Source organism: Lontra canadensis, unplaced genomic scaffold, assembly GCF_010015895.1.
Source record: "Lontra canadensis isolate GAN:19392208 unplaced genomic scaffold, GSC_riverotter_1.0 scaffold4, whole genome shotgun sequence".
Lineage (NCBI taxonomy): Eukaryota > Metazoa > Chordata > Mammalia > Carnivora > Mustelidae > Lontra > Lontra canadensis.
Window position 1 is genome coordinate 34,738,255 of NW_022630998.1, and position 6,631 is coordinate 34,744,885.

The following is a 6,631-nucleotide window of genomic DNA, read 5'->3' on the forward strand; positions in this document are numbered from 1 at the left end:
AATGTTCCAATTTATGAGGCTGCGGGTTCTAGAAGCTAGTTCTCCACTCAGCAGAACTTTCCTTGAGACTCACTGTTTAGATTTCAAAGGGCTGCTATGGACCTGGGATATATATCAGATGAATATAGAGGAAAGGCCACATGAAGAAGGGACTTAAAGGCACCCTCTGGTGAGGGGCAGCTCCTACTCTTTTTCACCAAACTTCTCCCTTGCCAGTGTGCAGTATGGGTCTGCAGGCTTCTGAAACCTTATGGAATGACGAGGTAATAGGACTACCTCTAGGACTTGGGAGAGTGGGCAGAAATTCAGACAGGCTTCCTTTTACTCTTCTCCCTGCTTCTATCTGCTCCTGTGGTATATAACTGAGTGATAGTGCTCCTGGCAACTTGGGAAAACCTAGGTTTTCCTTGCCCTCCTAGAAGCTCCATTTTTTTTTTTTTTTAAACATACTATTCTTCAGTAATCATCAAGTCTAAGATCATGGCTTTGTAAGTCCAGTCTGTCTTGCCCAGTTTGGAAAATGAAAGCGGGACCAGGAATTGAACTTGCTTACTTAAACCTGTTCATCATGATCTAGTTTGGTCCAGTGGAGGGAAGAAGCTTGAAGGGTGAATCAGAAGTAGGATTCTACTTCTAGCTTTGTTTCCTATTATTTTTGACCTTGGGCAAATCAGTTTAACTTCTGCATGACTCTGTTTCTTCATTCTCAAACAGGAGAAAAGAAACCTGCTGTAACTCAGTTTGCAGGGATATCAAATGAGATTATATGTATGAAAATTCTCCCTCAAATTTTTAAAGACGATAAAAAATACAAGTTTAAAAATACTATCCATGTTGACAGATGAATAGCTAAAGAATATGTGGTATAGATATATAATGGACTATTACTCAGTCATCAAAAAATGAAATCTTGTTATTTGCAATGACATGGATGGAACTAGAGAATATTATGCTAAATGAAATAAGCCAATCAGAGAAAGACAATTATCATAGGATTTCACTCATATGTGGAATTAAAGAAACAAAACAGAGGGTCATAGGGGAAGGGAGGGAAAAATAAGACAAAATCAGAGAGGGAGACAAACCCTAAGAGACACTTTTTAAAAATTAACATATAATGTATTATTTGTTTCAGGGGTACAGGTCTGTGATTCATCAGTCTTACACAATTCATAGCACTCACCAGAGCACACACCTTCCCCAATGTCCATCACCCAGCTAGCCTATCCCTCCCACCCTCCTCCCCTCCAGCAACCCTCAGTTTGACTCCTGAGATTCAGAGTCCCTTATGGTTTGTCTCCCTCTCTGGTTTCATCTTGTTTCCATTTTCCCTCCCTTCCCCTGTGATCCTCTGTCTTGTTTCTCAAATTCCTTATATCAGTGAGATCATATGATAATTGTCTTTATCTGATTGGCTTATTTCACTTGGCATAATATCCTCTAGTTCCAACCACGTCATTGCAAATGGCAAGATTTCGGGGGGGGGGACATTTATGGCTGCATAATATTCCATTATATATATCTACCACATCTTCTTTATGCATTCATCTGTTGATGGACGTCTAGGCTCTTCCCATAGTTTGGCTATTGTGGACGTTGCTGCTATGAACATTGGAGGGCACATACCTCTTCAGATCACTACATTTTTATCTTAGGGTAAATACCTAGTAGTGCAATTGCTGGGTCGTAGGGTAACAATATTTTCAACTCTTTGAGGAACCTCCATACTGTTTTCCAGAGTGGCTGCACCAGCTTGCATTCCCACCAACAGTGTAGGAGGGTTCCCCTTTCTCTGCATCCTCATCAACATCTGTCATTTCCTGACTTGTTAATTTTAGCCATTCTGACTGGTGTGAGGTGGTGTCTCACTGTGGTCTTGATTTGCATTTCCCTGATGCTGAGTGATGTTGAGCAATTTTTCATGTGTCTATTGGCCATTTGGGTGAAGAGACTCTTAATCATAGGAAACAAACATGGTGGCTGGAGGAGGGAGTGGTGAGTTGGAGACATTAAGGAGGGCATGGTATGTAATGAGTACTGGGTGTTATATAAGACACATGAATCACGGACTTCTACCTCTGAAACTAATAATACACTATATGTTTTTAAATTGAATTTAAAAAATTGAAAAAATACTGTCCACATATATATAAAATGATTTAGAAGGTTCTAAAATAAAATAGAGGATAAAATAATATAAACTAGAAATTACTAGAAAATACTAGGCATCATTTTTATTCTATCAAATTTTATAGGGGAGAAAAACCTATGTAATAACAAGGGCTGTTTGTTATTCAGGCCCTCAGGAAAAAAACATACAAGATCCATTAACAGGCATTGATCTGAGGTAAAGGCCTAAGAAAACTGTTGAGTTTTGTTTTTGTTTTTTTTTTTTAAAGATTTTTATTTATTTGACAGAGAGAGAGATCACAAGTAGGCAGAGAGGCAGGCAGAGAGAGAGGAAGGGAAACAGGCTCCCTGCTGAGCAGAGAGCCCCATGCGGGGCTTGATCCCAGGACCCCAGGATCATGACCTGAGCTGAGGGCAGAGACTTAACCCACTGAGCCACCCAGGAGCCCCAAAACTGTTGAGTTTTAAACAAATAAGCAAAAGGCCCAATTTTATAATGAGGTCTCTTGCCTGACCTGAGTTGAGATAACTTGAGTCTTGGATTTATCTGGGTTTGAGGACAGCTCTGACACTGACTGTGGTAGCTCGCATGCCATGACCAGGTCATAAAAGCCTACAACAATCTGATGGCTGCTTATATCTACAGTACCATGTAAAGCATTGATACTTGTCTCTCCAGCCCAGGGCCTGGGATCTGGCTTTTGGAATTATTGCTGCACCAGCGCTGGAGCAACCTCTCCTTTACTGTGTTTGACCTCTGGAACCAAGGACTTTTCCATTTCTGACCATTATGGGTTTTCTAAGAGCAGGGCTAGTCATGGCCTCTTTCAAATAAAAACCCTGCAACATCCCCCAGATTGGCTATCCATTTATAGTAAAGAACTTTAACCATATCCAAAATTGGGGTTTGGACCTATTATCTCCGTGTCTGATATCCTGAGGGATTGGTCAGTATAAGCCAGTAGCAGGGAGGGAAAAGGTGCTGTTGAGAGAAAAATGACCAAGGATGAATAAGCAATCTGGAAGAACATCATGAGGCAGCCGGTGCTACGGGGCTGTACTTTGACATTTCCTATTCTAGGTCTCTTTGGACAGTCCAGTCCGGAGGTTCCAGGAGGGCAGGACTGAGGTAAATATGTCCAGCACCAGCTCCTATTGCTAAGCAACCTCTTCTGAGAGAGCCAGGACAACTCAGGTGCTTTTCTATAATGTGGAGAAGAAGGTAAGCAGTGGCAACCTGAAGGCAGAGATTGTGAGGAAATGCCTAACAGGAGTAGCAGAGACCAGAGGCATTGGAGGGTGAGCACAGGGGCCAAAGAGCTTCTGCCCGGCACCAACACCTAAAGGCCTAGAGCCAGACAGGGAGCAAGCAGGATCTGAAGCAAGGGACCACGAAGAGGAGGTCAGCAGCTCTGATTATGCATTAGCTATCAGCCCTCCTTCTGGAAACTCAAAGGCTTATAAGGAATGAGAAGGGCTGAAGTCCTATTAGCTGTTGTTTTGTTTTGTTTTGAGATTATGAGCACGGGGTTACGGGGAGGGGAGTGCGCAGAAGGAGAGGGAGGAGGGAGACAGAGATTCTTAAGCAGGCTCTATGCCCAGTGTGGAGCCCCAAGGGGCTCAGTCTCATGACCCTGAGATCACGACCTAAGCCAAGAGTCAGACACTCAACCCACTGAGCCACCCAGGTTCCCCAGAGGACATCAGCTTTAGTAGACCTGGGTTCAAGAATTTGAGTGCCCTTTGCCTAAAACCCTTGTATTGGATGGAGAGATAGCATGGCTTTGCAGTGTCCATATAGAATAATTCTGTTGCTCATTTTCAATTTGGTTAAGCAACAATTCCCTCTTCTCCCAAGCATTACCAGTTATTTAACCAGACTGACCTCCAGTTTTCATATGGAGGTCGTTTAGGATCTCAAAGGTGAGGTTCACCTTATTCCTCAAGGTCCCATGAAAAAAAATCAAAGATGGATAAAAGGAAAACGTAGAAGACTGCACCCCAAAATTGCTAGAACACTTATAGGAATTCAGCAAAGTGACAGGATATAAAATCAATGCACAGAAATCAGTTGCATTTCTATACACTAACAATGAGACAGAAGAAAGAGAAATTAAGGAGTCTATCCCATTTACAATTGCACCCAAAACTGTAAGAAACCTAGGAATAAACCTAACCAAAGAGACAAAGGATCTGTACTCAGAAAACTACAGAATACTCATGAAAGAAATAGAGGAAGACAGGAAGAAACGGGAAAACTTTCCGATACTCAGGGATTGGAAGAACAAATATTGTGAAAATGTCTGTGCTACGTAGAGCAATCTACACATTCAGTGCAATCCTTATCAAAATACCATCAACTTTTTTCACAGAGATGGAACAAATAATCCTAAAATTTGTATGTAACCAGAAAAGACTCCAAGTAGCCCAAGGAAAGTTGAACAAGAAAGCCAAAGCCGGTGGCATCACAATTCCGGACGTCAAGCTCTATTACAAAGCTGTCATCATCCAGACAGTATTGTTCTGGGACAAAAGCAGACACAGATCAATGGAACAGAATACAGAACCCAGAAAAGGACTCTCAACTCTATGGTCAACTAATCTTTGACAAAGCAGGAAAGAATATTCAATGGAAAAAAGAGTCTCTTCAACAAATGGTGTTGGGAAGATTGGACAGCCATGTGCAGAGGAATGAAACTGGACCATTTCCTTTCACCATACACGAAAATAGATTCAAAATGGATGAAAGACCTCAATGTGAGACAGGAATCCATCAAAATCCTTAAGGAGAACACAGGCAGCAACGTCTTCGACCTCAGCCACAGCAACTTCTTGCTAGACACATCTCCAAAGGGCAAGGGAAACAAAGGCAAAAATAAACTATTGGGACTTCATCAAGATAAAAAGCCTTTGTATAGCAAGGAAAACAGTCAATAAAACCAAAAGACAACCGACAGAATAGGAGAAGATATTTGCAAATGACATATCAGATAAAGGGCTAGTATCTAAATATAAGAACTTATCAAACTCAGTACCCAAAAAAACAAATAATCCAATCACAAAATGGGCAGATGAGATGAACAGGTATTTCTCCAGAGAAGACATACAAATGGCCAACAGACACATGAAAAAATGCTCCATATCACTCAGCATCAGGGAAATACATATCAAAACCACAGTGAGATACCACCTCACACCAGTCAGAATGGCTAAAATTAACAAGTCAGGAAATGACAGGTGTTAGCAAGGATGTGAAGAAAGGGGAACCCTCCTACACTGTTGGTGGGAATGCAAGCTGGTGCAGCCACTCTGGAAAACAGCATGGAGGTTCTTCAAAAAGTTGAAAATAGAGCTACCCTATGACCCAGCAATTGCACTATCAGGTATTTACCCCCAAATATACAAACGTAGTGATCTGAAGAGGCATGTGCACCCCAAAGTTTATAGAAGAAATGTCCACGATAACCAAACTATGGGAAGACCCCAGATGTCCATCCACAGATGAATGGTTAAAGAGGATGTGGTATATATATACAGACACACACACATATACATACAATGGAATATTACGTAACCATCAAAAAAATGAAATCTTGCCATTTGCACCAACGTGGTTGGAACTAGAGGGTATTATGCCAAGTGAAATAAGCCAATCAGAGAAAGACAATTATCCTGTGTTCTCACTGATATCTGGAATTTGAGAAACAAGACAGAGGATCATAGGGGAAGGGAGGGAAAAATGAAACAAGATGAAACCAGAGAGGGAGACAAACCATAAGGGACTCTGAATCTCAGGAGTCAAACTGAGGGTTGCTGGAGGGGAGGGGGTTGGGAGGGATGGGGTAGCTGGGTGATGGACATTGGGGAGGGTATGTGCTATGGTGAGTGCTATAAATTGTGTAAGACTGATGAATCACAGATCTGTACCCCTGAAACAAATAATACACTATATGTTAATTTTTTTTAATGCTCAAAAAAAAAAAAAAGAGAGAGAGAGAGAGAAAAAGATGTATAAACAGCTGTAGAAGCTTCTTTGGTTAGAGATCCTCTCCTTTCTTTTCCAATGGGTCTAAAAATCATTAGAAGCAGAGTTAAAACTTAATTATCAAGAAGAAGAAAAGGGGGAGGAGAGGGAGAAGGAGACGAGCAAGAAGAGGAAGGGTGGGAAGGGGGTCAGGGAAAATGGGGAGGGTTGGAGAGATGGGGGGCATGAGGGGTAAAAGGAGATTGAGGAGAAGCTTACTTTTGGGTCTGTTTTTTTGACGTAGATGCCTACTCATAAAAAGTACCTGCTTATTTCCACCTCTGCTATATTGACATGTTTGTAATTTAAAGTCCCCATTGGGAAGTATTGCTAGAAAGAGAATAGCCATGTTAAAGAACAGGAACATTTTTAGGCTTCTGCTATATATTGCCAGATACGCCAAAGGTAATGAGGGGAGGGGGTCTCATTTTCCAGTGCTCCCCAAAAGCTTAGCCAGTTTATTAGGTGGGAAAGGAC